The following is a 15,242-nucleotide window of genomic DNA, read 5'->3' as shown; positions in this document are numbered from 1 at the left end:
TTTAAGTTCACTGCTGCACCCCTGGCTCCTAGAAGAGGGAGTGGGACATGGTGTAGTGAGTTCCCGTTTATCTACCAGTCTAGTAACCAGGAAAGAAAGATAAGTTCAAGCCGTAATGGCTGCTACTGATCCCTCTCTCTCTCGTTGCCTTTTTTTTTGCTTAACTGACTTGTAATTATAGAAACAATGCATGCACATAGCAAAATTAGAACGATCCAGAAAAGTATAAAATAAAAGTATAAGATGGAAAATAAACATCACATTCCCTTCCCCAAATGGATCCCTAAGACTCACTCCTTAGAAGCCCCCATTGTAAAGATTTTCTGTTTTACGTTTGATGGTGGTTATTATAGAACCCCAGATAATTTGTTTATGACTTTTTTTCCTGATTTATCAATGTAGAAAGTATCTACTAATTCCTTGCTGTGCAAATGAAGAATTTAACACATCTATAATGCTGCCTACTTTCTCTAACCAGTTTTTATTAGATATGTTCTTTCAGTTCTTTAGTTCTTCTGTGGGATATCTTACAACTTCACATAAAATACTAAAGCCTTTATTTCTGGGTTTATCAAATTCAGGCAGATCCCATTGACTCTCTGCTGATAGATGAAGAAATTTGCACACTTTCATTTCCTTTCTTTTCTCATCTGCCTCTCATTTCTTTATTAGACTTTTTTTTTTACATTATCAAGATTTAAAATATTTACATTCTGTGACCATAGGTAACGTTTTCTGTGTTTTGACTGTAGATTGATTCTAAAAATAAAAATCATTTAAAAAGCCATTACAATATTATAATTATTTAAATATTATTCATCACTGAACCAACAATGATTGGCAGGGAAGGAATGTAATCCAATGTCATTAAATCTTTGAAGCTTAAAGAAAAATTATTTATGCATCAATGCCTAATGTGTCCCCTATTTTTTAAACTTCCTTTACTTCTAGGTCATTCTCAGCTAACACTGTTTCTGGTATTTCAAGCCACTGTATTTCTTGGAGTCCTTGATTTGTTTTTCTGGAAGCTCTGGGGTTTTTGTTTTTGTTTTTTGTTCGTTTGTTTTTGAAAACTACTCAGATACTTTTTTCACATAGGGTAGGTGTCAAATTTTCTAAATTCTTACAAGTCCAAAAACATCTGTTTGCACTTCTACTTAATTGACAGTTTGGCTGAGTATAGGATTTTAGGTTCAAAGTCTTTGCTTCTCAGAACCTGGAAGCAGGGCTGCCTTCACTGGCATGAGACCTGTCCACCCCAAGAAAGAGAGTGGCATGAAATACAACAAGCATTGGAAGCCGAGAATGGCCTGAAATAAAGGAAGCACAGATTAATGAGGCTCTATGCTTAAAAGGGCCCTTGTTTGGTTTAAGTCTCTGCTGTCACCATCTTGAAATTCTTAATAATTTTTTATGGAATGCCACATTTTCATTTTCTCTGAGCCCTACAAATTATGAAGCTGGACCCACTTAGAAGACATTCAAGCATCTAGCCATGTTGATAAGTCTGAAGTCAGACTGATTCTTATTCCTTGGCAGGTAACATGCTTTCTCTTTCTAGAAACTTTGAATATAAATACATACATACATAAATTTTAATCTGAATTTTATTCTGGATTTTCACCAAGGACACCTCCCTGTGGGTCTCATTATAACTGCTTTGCTTTGGCATTCAGTGGGCCCTTTTAATCTGAAATAATTCATTTCATTCCTAAGCTTAGGGGATTTTCTCCTTATTGTTTCTTTGATTTTTCTCCCCTCTTTGTTTTCTTTCCTTGCAGAACTTCCATTTGATAAATATTGGACTTTCTTCATCTTCTGTGTCTCAATTTCCCTCACATATCTCCTATTTGCTTGTCTTTTTTGCATTATGTTCTGGGAGATGTCCTTAGGTTTATCTTCCATATCACTAATTTGGCCTTTAGCTTTGTTCATTCATTATTTCACTCCTTCACTTTTTTTCTTTTACTCTAATAGTCATAATTTTTAGGTTCCTCAAACTCTGTGAGGAATTCTGAAGGAGCTATGAAGGTTCCTGTTTCATAGCAGCTTACTCTTTTTTCTTGAAATTTGCTCTCAACTTTCTCTGAGGCTACTCATTAGAATTAAGAAAAAGGTATATTTCTCTTGTGTTCCTGAATTATGCTTCCTCTAGGGTGAGTTGTTGTTTCTTTGTGTGTTTGTTTTCCACATTAGTCCTTCTCTTTTACACCGTTGATTTTCCTCACATGCCTTTTTGTCCCTTCACATTTATAATACACATTTCTCTTTATTAGTATGAGCTGGTTTGGGCTTTTTCTGCAGTTTATCCACATGGTTCTTCCTTGAATGGGAGCCCTTACTGTGTGAGTTTTAGGTAGGTGGGCCAGGGAGTGCTTACAGGCATTCAGATCAGGTCTGTGAGTATCAGGCCCGCAGGTTGGGGGACTTCTCAGTTATCAAAGGAAGAAGGGCTTTATTCTGGGAAAATAGCAGCTCAGTGTATTTCTGTCCTTATCTTTTACTCCTTCTTCTCTTCCTTCTTTTTCCTGGCGTCTGTTGTGGAGGCCTGGAGTTACCTAAGCTCTGCTGCATTTCTCTCTCAGCCCTCAGTACCCTTATTAGGACCCCTCCTTAGGCATGCTGCCCACTTTCTTTAGAGAGTAGTTCTAGCTTCTGCCTAGATCAGGGGTTCTCAGTGTGGTACCAGACCAGCAGCAGCCTAAACATCACCTGGGAACTTGTTAGAAATGCAAATTCTCTGCCCCACCCTAGACCTACTGAAACTCTGGGGGTGAGGCTCAGCAGTCTGGGTTTTAACAAGCCTGAAAACAAGCCCAGTAGTCTGACAACTTTTGGCCTAGGGCAAAGCTGCTGCCACCAGCAACTCTGTTTCTGAGGAGGAAAGGGGAGGTGTTCCAGGTGGTTCAAAAGTTCTTTAATGAGTTATCTGATGATTGTCCCACGGCTCACTCCTTGTCTTTAACTATATTGACTAGAGCTTGAAGCTTCTCTGAAGCTTTCTTGGGAAGATCCACAATTAGTTTGGGTGTGGTTCCCCTTTCCCTTTTTCAGTCAATCAAATCCCACCTGCTTTTAAAAAGTTAGCAATGTTTTCATAATAATACAAGGATGTAAGTGATAAATCAAATAGTACAAAATGACTTACAGTGAAAAAAGCAGTCCTCTGCTGTCATTGCTCTACCTTTGCTCCCCACCTCCATGCCATCCAGGCCCATCCTCTACTGGCAACTACTTTGAACTCTTTTAACCACTTTTCTGTTATTTAACTCCATATTTCTAAATAAAATACTTATATGACTATTTATCAATTTTGGACATTACCTATTGACTTCCTGTTATTGTTACTGAGGATTTAACTCTTTCAATCCATCCTCCCCCTCTTCTGTTCTTTCCATCTTCTAAATACAGTTATATTACAATTTTAAAAAATCAATAATCAGGGGCTTCCCTGGTGGCACAGTGGTTGAGAGTCCGCCTGCCGATGCAGGGGACACGGGTTCGTGCCCCGGTCCGGGAAGATCCCACATGCCGTGGAGCGGCTGGGCCCGTGAGCCGTGGCCGCTGAACCTGCGCATCCAGAGCCTGTGCTCCGCAACGGGAGAGGCCACAACAGTGGGAGGCCCGCGTACTGCAAAAAAAAAAAAAAAATCAATAATCAGAGTTTAAATAGGATTCACTATAGAACCCCATAGTGTACTCTGATTGTTTCCTTTCTCTTACAACTTTAGTTTGTCCTAAAATTAAAATCAACTTGGTAATTCCCCTGTGGTCCAGTGGTTGGGATTCCGTGCTTTCACTGATGAGGTCCCGGGTGCAGTTGCTGGTTGGGGAACTAGTATCCTACAAGCTGCATAGAGCAGCCAAAAAAATAAATTAAAAGTAAATAAATAAATAAATAAACTTCTATTTTAATTTTCTAAGTGCTTACTCATTAATTTTAATTGGCCCCAATGAGCAACTATGTCTGTCATCAGTTTTTTGTTCTAATGTTAAAAAGATCATTTCAAGCAACCTGTCAGTTTCATTATTTTTTAGTCCCTGGAAACCTTCCTCTTGTCTTCCTGTCCTTCTGTCCTCCTTCCTCATCTGACAGGTTGCTCTCCTGGCCTTCTGCTCAGTTACACTCCTGGGGTTTCCCTTTACCACTCTACCAGTTGCATGTGCATCTTAGCAGGAAGTACTTAAGCAGCTCAGCAACAAGTTCCTTCCTTGAATTGTATTTCTAATTCCTGGCCTCTGTCATAGTCCCTGTGACAGGTCATTCTTTTGATATATCCAAGATCACATAGGCCTAGTACTTAACTTTCTTCCTGCCAGTCTCTTTGCCCAGAGAAGGTCACCCAACTCCTAAACTCCAGTCCCAAGACAGGAGCCCTCATAGCTGCTCACAGACTTCCTTGATGCCAATGGGTGCCTTTGACTTTTAAGTTTATTATCCTTGGGATTCCATATTATTGGGCTGTCTTCAGCATACAGAGGAAAGAGACTGTGAAGTCATATGGACCTGGGGTCAAATCTCACCTGTTCCTCTTGCTAGCAGCATAGCCTTAGCAATTGTCCTATTTTCCACATTAGAAAAGTCGAAGGATCAAAATGCTACTCTCATTGAGGTTGTTTTATATGTATATAAATACTAGCTCTGGATTCCATTCTCTGCTACCTTGTCTTTCTGGTCCTACCACCAACAGCTTTCTTTGCATTGTCATCTGGTGTTCCCATTTCCGGTGGATAAACTGATCCATCGTGCATCTGCACCTGGATCTGTGTCTCTAGAACCACCTGCCTCCGCCTCTCCTGTACTTTGATACTTCCCTCTGGCCCACTCAATAAGCTAAATCTAGTTTCAAGTAGAGAACCTTTCTAATCTTCCCATGCTGCTACAAACAAGTGGGTCAAATCCATACATAGTTTCACATACCATTTTTTTTTTTGGCAGAGACTATTTTCTAGCTCCAAAGACATCTTCTGATAAGAGATGAAAATTAAATAGATGTTGAGAATTTTGCTTTATCATCTGTCAATATTACGCCATCCGCCCCTACCATCATGCCTACACCTTCCTTGTTCTTTTTCTCACTCTAAATATAGATTAAAGAGTCCTTTTAGTTGTCCTGAATTTCTTTTGGCAAGGCCCAGCTCATCCTAGGCTTTGGTCTTCCTCACAGCTTTTATACAAATCTGTGCTGAAATTCTGTGTTTGTTCTTGACTGAATGTTCTTTTCACCACGTCCTTTGAAAATCTTGGATTTTCAGGGCTGCCTGTGTACCACATGATTAACTCTTTGCTCACTATTTTTTTACTCTTGTAAATTATAAGTTTCTTAAAACAGGAACCATTTATACATTTCTTTCATTTTCTTCATGGCATCCAGTATACTGCCTTATATGAAACAGACCTCAGTAAAATCTTATTAACCAAACTTACTTTTGTTTCTGCAGGTAATTCTTTTCTAAGGTAATTCTTTTTAGTATTTTTGTTAAAAATCATCTTTAAAGCTATTTTTTCCTGAAACATAAGAGAATATAAGCTTCTTTCCCATGACTGGCCCTGAATATTCAGGCTGACTATACATTAATTCCTATTTTTAAGTACTTAAGGAAAAGATAGCTGGGAATTCTAAACTCTATCTCTAATACTATGAAGAAAGTTATTTAGTAGTATTTTGTAGCTTTTGTGCAATTCGAAAACAAAACTTAAACTCAAAACCCATTTTGGTTTTAATGTTAATTTCTTAATTACAACCTATAAAAGAATAAATATGTGAGGCAATAAAATTAAGAGGCAGGACTCACAATTTAATTAAATCTACAGACTTAATAGGTTGTAAATTAGTTATCCATAGGCAAAAGATTTATAAGTCATATATGAAGAATTCAAAGACAATGAACAATATCCAAACTTATTACATATATATTCGTGCTGCAATTTTCAGGCCACAAAAGAATTACTTGTCATTTGGGTTCAATTTGAAAGAGATTCTTTGCATTTTAAAAATATTTGTTTACTGATCATTAGGAGTGACTGCTAACTGCATTAATCAGAAACAAGGAGGAATCACCCCTGAAATAAGGATGCAAACAAAATTTATTAAGAAGTTGTCCACTGGGGAATTCCCTGGTGGTCCAGTGGTTAGGATTTGGTGCTTTCACTGTGGAGGGTGCGGGTTCAATCCCTGGTTGGGGAACTAAGATCCTGCAAGCCGTGTGGCATGGCCAAAAAAAAAAAGAAGAACGTGTCCATAATTCTCTATTTATCAAATTTTTCTATTTATTAAATTTTTCTTTATACTTATAGTATTGCTAAACACACCACCTTGAATGCTTAATAAGTGTTTGGTGGTGTTGTTATACAAGAAATTTTTGCCACTGCCTCTCATTCAGTTCCCTTTAAAGATACACACCCCAGCCTCATTACTAGTAAGTACTACCTTGATTATTTAGTTTGCTTCTTATAACCTGAAAAACCAAAAACATGTATATATATATATATATATATATACATACACACACACACCTCCCACTTATACTTGAGGTGGGAGTGAAACTTCTTTTTTTTTTTTTTTTTTTTTTTTTTGCGGTACGCGGGCCTCTCACTGTTGTGGCCTCTCCCGTCGCGGAGCACAGGCTCCGGACGCGCAGGCTCAGCGGCCGTGGCTCACGGGCCCAGCCGCTCCGCGGCATGCGGGATCCTCCCGGACCGGGGCGCAAACCTGTGTCCCCTGCATCGGCAGGCAGACTCTCAACCACTGCGCCACCAGGGCAGCCCTGAAACTTCTTTATACTGCTTGGAAAGTAAAATTTTTACTATTTCATAAATAAGGATGGTGAAGGACATAGAATTTATTTCAATATTTGTCTGTCCTTTTGGACTAAACATTCCCTGATCAACCCCAGTCCAGGTTAGATGTCCTCCCTATGTGCTGCCACAGCTCTTTGTGTTTTTCTCCATCAAAACTCTTAGCATATTATGTTAGAATTTTATATTTACTTGTTTATCTCTTTTATGGTAAGAGCCCACTGAGGACAGGGGATGTGTCTTTTATTCTTGTGTTCTTAGCAACTACCAGATGTATGGAGTAGACACTCAATAATAAATGAATGGATGAATACATACTTAAAAATTTTGCCAACCTCTCGGGCTAATAACAAGTACACAATACACACAGACCCAGACATGCATAAATTTCCAGACTGAATCATTGTTAATAACATGTTGCTCACCCCACCAGGTGCATCATCTCCAACTGCATCGAAGTACCAAAGAACTCAGAATGGGAAACCATGATCTAGTGTCCTCTGTAACTATTTTTTAGTAAATGGGTTGGTAATTGAAACATGGAGATTTTGTAGGTAATGTACACAAGAGCTTTTTTTTTTTTTTTTTGCGGTACGCGGGCTTCTCACTGTTGTGGCCTCTCGCGTTGCGGAGCACAGGCTCCGGACGTGCAGGCTCAGTGGCCATGGCTCACGGGCCCAGCCGCTCCGCAGCATGTGGGATCCTCCCAGACCGGGACACGAACCCGTGTCACCTGCATCGGCAGGCGGACTCTCAACCACTGCGCCACTAGGGAAGCCCCACAAGAACTTTTTGATAGACCAAAATAATAACAAATCCAAAGCATTTGTGATTATGGGATACCTCTAAGCTCTAGGCCCCCGAAAGAACAGTTTTAAATTTACAGAAAAATTGAGAAGATAATATAGAATTCCCATATGCAGGTACCAAGTTTCCCCTATTATTAACATCCTCCACTTGTCCAATACATTTGCTACAATTAACAAACTGATATTGATGCATCATAATTAACTAAAGCTCATGGTTTATTCTTTTTTTTTTAGTTTTAACCTAATGTCCTTTTTCTTTTCCAGGATCCCATCTAGCACACTACATTACATTTAATTGTCATGTTTCCTTAGGCTCCTCTTGGCTGAGACAGTTTCTCAGGCTTTTCTTGTTTTTCATGACCTTGACAGTTTTGGGGAGTACTTCTCAGGTATTTTGTAAAATGCTTCTTTATTGGAATTTGCCTGATGTTTTTCCTCATGGTTAGAGTGGGGCACAGGTGGAGCTTTTCTTTTTTTAAAAAAAATATTGATTTATTTGGTTGTACCGGGTCTTAGTTGCAGAAGGCGGGCTCTTTATTTGTGGCTCACGGGCTCCTTAGTTGTGGCATGTGGGCTCCTTAGTTGCGGCATGCAAACTCGGTTGTGGCATGCATGTGGGATCTAGTTCTCCAATCAGGGATCAAACCCGGGCCCCCTGCATTGGGAGCGCAGAGTCTTATCCACTGCACCACCGGGGGAGTCCCACGGGTGGAGGTTTTTGTATGGAGACTAGTCTAACAGAGTGGTTATCAACACGTGGGGCACACGCCTGTGAGTAACATCATCTCATTAGACAAGGGGTGGAGTGGTGGGGACACAGCATTAGGAGCATTTAGGAAACTTTCTCTGTAAAAAGTGCCCCTCCCTATTCCTCTTCAGAAGGGTCAAATTCTACCTTATTTCATAACCCTTTGGGTTGTGAAGCTTAAACAAAATAATAATCGCATAGCACTTTGATTTATGAAAGACAGGTGTAACTCTAGAAGGTATTATTCACTACAAAAATATCATTTATTTAACTTCAGAACAGACTCAGGAAAGGTTAGACTTTTAAACTTATGGAAAATTACAAAAATACAGAAAAGCTGAAAGGCTAGTACCATGAACACTCATATACATGTCATTACCTAGATTCAGCAATTGTTAATATTATTGTATTTGCTTCATTCATCTCCGTCTTTCTTTTCCTCTTTTTTTTTTTTTTTTTGCTGAGCCTTTCGAAGCAAATGCTGACATCATAATGCTTTACCTTTCAAGCCTTAGCATGTCTCCTAAAAGTAAGGACATTCTTTTACAAAACCACAATACTGTAACACAGCAAAGAAAATTAATGTATACTTAATGTCATCTAATACCCACGTTATATTAAGATGTCCCCAATTATCCCCCAAACTGTATTTTCTAGGTTTTTTTCAATCAGGATCAAAGTTCATAAATTATATTTAGTTCTTTTCTTTTCTTTTTATTGAAGTATAGTTGGTTTACAATGTTGTGAACAGCAGGTGTACAGCAAAGTGATTCAGATATATGTATATATATATTTTTCTCAGATTCTTTTCCCTTATAGGTTATTACAAAATACTGAGGATAGTTCCCTGATCTATACAGTAAGTCCTTGTTGGTTATCTATTTTATATACAGTAGTGTGTATCTATTAATCCCAACCTCCTAATTTATCCCTTCTCCTTTGATAACCATAAGTTTGTTTTCTATGCCTGTCGTCTATTTCTGTTTTGTAAGTAAGTTCATCTGTATGTTTTTTTTTTAGATTCCACATATAAAGCGATATCATGATGTTTGTCTTTCTCTGTCTGGGTTACTTCACTTAGTATGATAATCTCTAGGTCCATCCATGTTGCTGCAATGGCATTATTTCATTCTTTCTTATGGCTGAGTCATATGTCCTTTATCTGTCATCCATCATCTATCTACCTATCTATTTATATTTGGTTATTTTCTTAAGACTTTTATCTAAAACAGTGTTCCTCCTCTCTCCTGTTCCCCATCCCTTTTTCCTTTTTTTTTTTTTTAATAAGGGCTCTAGGCGCGCGGGCTTCAGTAGTTGTGGAGCGCAGGCTCAGTAGTTGTGGTACGTCGGTTCTAGAGCGCAGGCTCAATAGCTGTGGCGCACGGGCTTAGTTGCTCCGCGGCATGTGCGATCTTCCCGGACCAGGGCTCGAACACCATGTCCCCTGCATTGGCAGGCGGATTCTTAACCACTGAGGCACCAGGGAAGCCCTTCCCTTCCCATTTTCTTAATTACACCTTATTAAAGAGACTAAGCCAGTTGTCTTGTGGAAGGTTTCACGTATTGGATGGGTCTTAATTCCCTGTGGTATCTTGCAACTTGCTGCGCTATCTCCTGAATTTCCTGTAAACCGGAAGTTAAGTCTAATGGCTTAATTACATTCAGGTTAAACATTTTTAGCAAGAATACTTCATAGGGCTTCCCTGGTGGCGCAGTGGTTAGGAGTCCGCCTGCCGATGCAGGGGATACGGGTTCGTGCCCCAGTCCGGGAGGATCCCACATGCCGCAGAGCGGCTGGGCCTGTGAGGCATGGACGCTGAGCCTGCGCGTCCGGAGCCTGTGCTCCGCAACGGGAGAGGCCACAGCAGTGAGAGGCCCGCGTACCGCAAAAAAAAAAAAAGAATACTTCATAAGTGAAGCTGTGTACTTTATACTGTATCCCTTCAGAAGGTATGTAATGTCAGGCTACATTTTTGATTCGTTTTCCTTACTAATGTCACATCTGCTTTGCCTTCATTTATACCACTTTCTCATCACTGTTTTATTCTTAAATTTGCATGTTGATTGAATACGTTCAACATGTTGACAGTTTCCTTTAATAACTTCTTAAACTGGGCCATCAGTTTAGAATTTTCCCCAGCTCCTGGGGCAGAAGCAAAGAAAATCAGGCTGACTGTCAACACAGCTACCGAGCTTTGTGTGCTGGGGTTCTGCCTTCTCTCCTGGGACCCTGCGGTCCTTCCTCCCAGCACCAACCATGCACTTCCTCTTCAAGATCTAGTCTCCTTGGGTGATGTTTTCTTTTTCTTCTTTTTAAATTTATTTATTTTATTTATTTATTTTTGGCTATGTTGGGTCTTTGTTACTTTGCGCGGGTTTTTTCTCTACCTGCGGAGAGCAGGGGCTACTCTTCGTTGTGGTGCGCGGGCTTCTCCTTGCGGTGGCTTCTCTTGTTGCAGAGCACAGGCTCTAGGTGCGCGGGCTTCAGTAGTTGCGGCAGGAGGGCTCAGTAGTTGTGCCTCTTGGGCTCTAGAACGCAGGCTCAGTAGCTGTGGCGCACGGGCTTGGTTGCTCCGCGGCATGTGGGATCTTCCCGGACCAGGGCTCGAACCCATGTCCCCTGCATTGGCAGGCGGATTCTTAACCACTGTGCCACCAGAGAAGTCCAGGTGATGTTTTCTAACCAGGCATTTCCTCTTCCCTTCAGCTCTGTAAAATCAAATTTTCTATCTTCTCCTACAACTTTAAGCAGGCTGTTCCCTGCTTACTCTAGTTAATCTGATAAACTATTGTGAGGATCAAGTAGCATAAAGTGCTACACAAGAGCAAACCACTATCATTTAAGACATGTCAGTGGTTCAAGGTAGCGTTCCCAGAATACGTTTATCCTGTGGGACATTAATAGTTATTATGAGAAAAGAAAACTTCAACACATTAAGAGGTCAAATGATTTTGGGAGATGCAGAGTCAAAATTACACAGGCTCCAGATTTTCTTTTCTTTTCTTTTTTCTTTTAACTGCAGAAGTCACAGTATGTAGCCTTGTCCAAACTTACTTGACTGTGGAAACCTTCAGTCCCCAGAATTTTTTTTTTTTTAATTTTTAAATTTTATTTATTTTTTTATATAGCAGGTTCTTATTAGTCATCCATTTTATACACATCAGTGGATACATGTCAATCCCAATCTCCCAATTCATCACACCCCCAGAATATTTCTTAGTGTGGGTGTTAGTGTTCCACAGAAATCACCATCAGTGGGATACCTCTCACACTTGGTATATCTGTATTTGCTCAGGACCCTCTACCCCACCTTGAAGGGATGACTGTAAAAGTGGGAATTTTATGCACCCTGGCAGACCGATAAAGAAAACCACTTGGGGTGGGTAATTTCTTTCAGGATCCTCAAATTGCATTGCATAGGCCAAAAGTCTATAACTTTCTTCACCAAAGAAGTGACCAGATCTACAGCTAAATACTCTACCATTTCCTTTCTTTTGTTAACATTTTTTTCTAATGATTCTGTTTTTTCTTCAAGTATGGATAGCGTTTCGGAAACAAGCGCCTTCTGTTTCTGAATCTGTAAGAAGAAAAGTAAATATCCTCTAGGAAAAAAAAAGTATAGGCACTGACTGAAGACCTGAGGAGCACACAAGTAATAGCAAATTAAATTTTACTTATAGAAAGGAACATGTTATGGGCTTCCCTGGTGGTACAGTGGTTGAGAATCTGCCTGCCAGGACAGGAATAAAGATGCAGACATGGAGAATGGACTTGAGGACATGGGGAAGGGGAAGGGGAAGCTGGGACGACGTGAGAGAGTGGCATGGACTTATATATACTACCAAATGTAAAATAAATAGCTAGTGGGAAGCAGCCACATAGCACAGAGACATAGCTTGGTGCTTTGTGACAACCTAGAGGAGTGGGAAAGGGAGCGTGGGAGGGAGGGAGACACAAGAGGGAGGAGATATGGGGATATATGTATATGTATAGCTGATTCACTGTTATAAAGCAGAAACTAACACACCACTGTAAAGCAATTATACTCCAGTAAAGATGTTAAAAGAAGAAGAAAAAAAGAATCCGCCTGCCAGTGCAGGGGACACTGGTTCAAGCCCTGGTCGGGGAAGATCCCACTTGCCGCGGAGCAACTAAACCCAAGCACCACAACTACTGAGCCTGTGCTCTAGAGCCCCGTGAGCCACAACTACTGAGACCGTGTGCCACAACTACTGAAGCCCACGCATCTACAGCCCGTGCTCTGCAACAAGAAGCCACGGCAATGAGAAGCCCGCGCACCGCAATGAGGAGTAGCCCCCGCTCACCACAGCTAGAGAAAGCCCACGTGCAGCCACGAAGACCCAATGCAGCCAAAAATAAAAATTAATTAATTAAAAAAACAAAAAAGAAAACACTGTTCAAAACCCACCTTCCCAGTGCTCTGATTCTACCATGTTCCTTTCTTTATTTTTAAAAATTTTTATTTATGGCTGCGTTGGGTCTTCGTTGCTGTGTGCGGGCTTTCTCTAGTTGCGGCGAGGGGGGCTGCTCTTCATTGAGGTGCGCGGGCTTCTCATTGCGGTGGCTTCTCTTGTTGCAGAGCACAGGCTCTAGGCACGCAGGCTTCAGTAGTTGTGGAGCATGGGCTCAGTAGTTGTGGCTCGCAGGCTCTAGAGCCCGGCTCAGTAGTTGTGGCACACGGGCTTAGTTGCTCCGCGGCATGTGGGATCTTCCCGGACCAGGGCTCGAACCCGTGTCCCCTGCATTGGGGAAGTCATGAACAGTGTTTTGAAGAAAAAGGAAGGAGAGGGAATACTGAGGAAGTGAATAGCAGACATGGTCATGGAGATAGACCAGTATTGGTAGTAGTGGGAAGCAGAGTTGTTAGGCTGGAGCAAACATTTCTTTTTAAAGAAATGAGGGTTTATGGACAAGTGGAGTGTTAAAAACAATCCACAGAGTGACTTCAATTTGATATGAAAATTAAGGAAGATGTATGGTAGGTACCTGCTAAGGAGAAAGGTAGAGAGGTATCTCCACAGTCGTTGCCAACCAATGCTGACATGGAGCTGGGTGTCTCTCCTCAAGATTTTCTTTTTTTAATTTTTTATTGGAGTATAGTTGATTTACATTGTTGTGTTAGTTTCAGGTGTAAACAAAGTGAATCAGTTATACAAATACATATACCCACTATCTTTTTATTTTATTATTTATTTATTATTTATTTATTTTGTGGTACGCGGGCCTCTCACTGTTGTGGCCTCTCCTGTTGCGGGACGCGCAGGCTCAGCGGCCATGGGTCACGGGCCCAGCCGCTCCGCGGCATGTGGGATCTTCCTGGTCCGGGGCACGAACCCGTGTTGCTTGCATTGGCAGGCGGACTCTCAACCACTGCGCCACCAGGGAAGCCCCCCACTCTCTTTTTAGATTCTTTTCCCATATAGGCCATAACAGAGTATTGAGTAGAGTTCCCTGTGCTATACAGTAGGTTCTTATTATCTATTTTATATATAGTAGTGTGTATATGTCAGTTCCAATCTCCTAATGTATCCCTCCCTCAGGATATTTTCTTTCTGAAATTCTCTTCCCCCTTTTTTGTAATAATACTCTCCTAGCCTTCCCTCGTAACTTTCTAGGTGCTCTTCGGTCTTATTATTATTAATAAACAAGTAAAATAATTACTCATAATTATAGCTAATAGCTATATGGGTTACTATGTACTAAGAATTGTGACCTGCATTTTGTTATCTCATTTAATGCACCTAACTGTGTGAGGTAGATATTCTTATCACCCCTTAAAATGAGAAAACTAAAACCCAACAGTTAGTAAGTTGTCACAGAGATAGTAGATTGTGGAATTCAAACACATGCTCTTAATTACTAGGCATGGAGATTGTCACTAAAATTTTGGCATTATTCAGAGTTCTAGCCTTCATTCTTTTCTTCTCCAGGTCAAATCTTTGTGTTTACAATTTTCTAACCTTTCCTTACAGATTTGTATGCCTTATAGTGTTCTTATTCTTGCTGATTTTTTGATGTGCCTTTGAAACTAGCTGTGTTTCCAAACTGGAGACTCAACTAAGTGGACCAGGCAAAAATACACAGAAGTGATGCTAGTATGCTCACTGGATCCTATTAGGTGGTGCATGATTCTGATTTGTCCCATTACTGATGGCCCTTGATCGCTTGATTAAGATGGTGCTTGCCAGACTTTTCCATTGTAAAGTTACTTTAATTGTCTTTGTAATTAGTAAGAATTTGATGGGGAGATACTTTGAAACTTTGCAAATATTCCAGTCCTTTTCAAACTTTCAATTTGTGTTATTTACATCTGTATGGTTTCCTATGTTATTCAATGTGTTTAAATACATTATTATTTTTTATTTTGTCCCAGATTTGGGACACAAGTTGGCCTGTGCCCTTTTGACATGCTCCATTATTGTTTGCACATGCCCTTTTTTTCTGGCACCACTAGGGGCTCTAGTCTCATCCTGTACTTCTCTTCTCCAGTCCTGGAATCAGCCGTTTTCCCAAGAAGAAAAATGAAGAGAATGGTGTTTAGAAGGCAAGATCTGGGCTAGATATACTCATCATTTTGTTGTGCCCCAGACCCTCTCAGTGGAGAGAGTGTGCATGTACTTATACACCTATATTTATTTCTATAAATAGAAATAGATTGATACCTCCATTACCAGTTCACTACCGAAAGATTCATTCTAGTTTTCTTTCTATATTTGTAATCTCTTCCTCAACAGTGAGAAATTGGCTCCCATTTTCCTTAATATATTTACTTACTGGATCAATCCTCTTGTTCATAACCAATCTCCCATCACCACTGCTGCCTCCTCCTCTGCTTGACCACCTTCCTCACTCCACCCATGGTGA

Source organism: Phocoena phocoena, chromosome 9 (assembly GCF_963924675.1).
Source record: "Phocoena phocoena chromosome 9, mPhoPho1.1, whole genome shotgun sequence".
Taxonomy (NCBI): domain Eukaryota; kingdom Metazoa; phylum Chordata; class Mammalia; order Artiodactyla; family Phocoenidae; genus Phocoena; species Phocoena phocoena.
The sequence above is the reverse complement of the archived record's forward strand: the minus strand, read 5'-3'. Positions refer to the sequence as shown.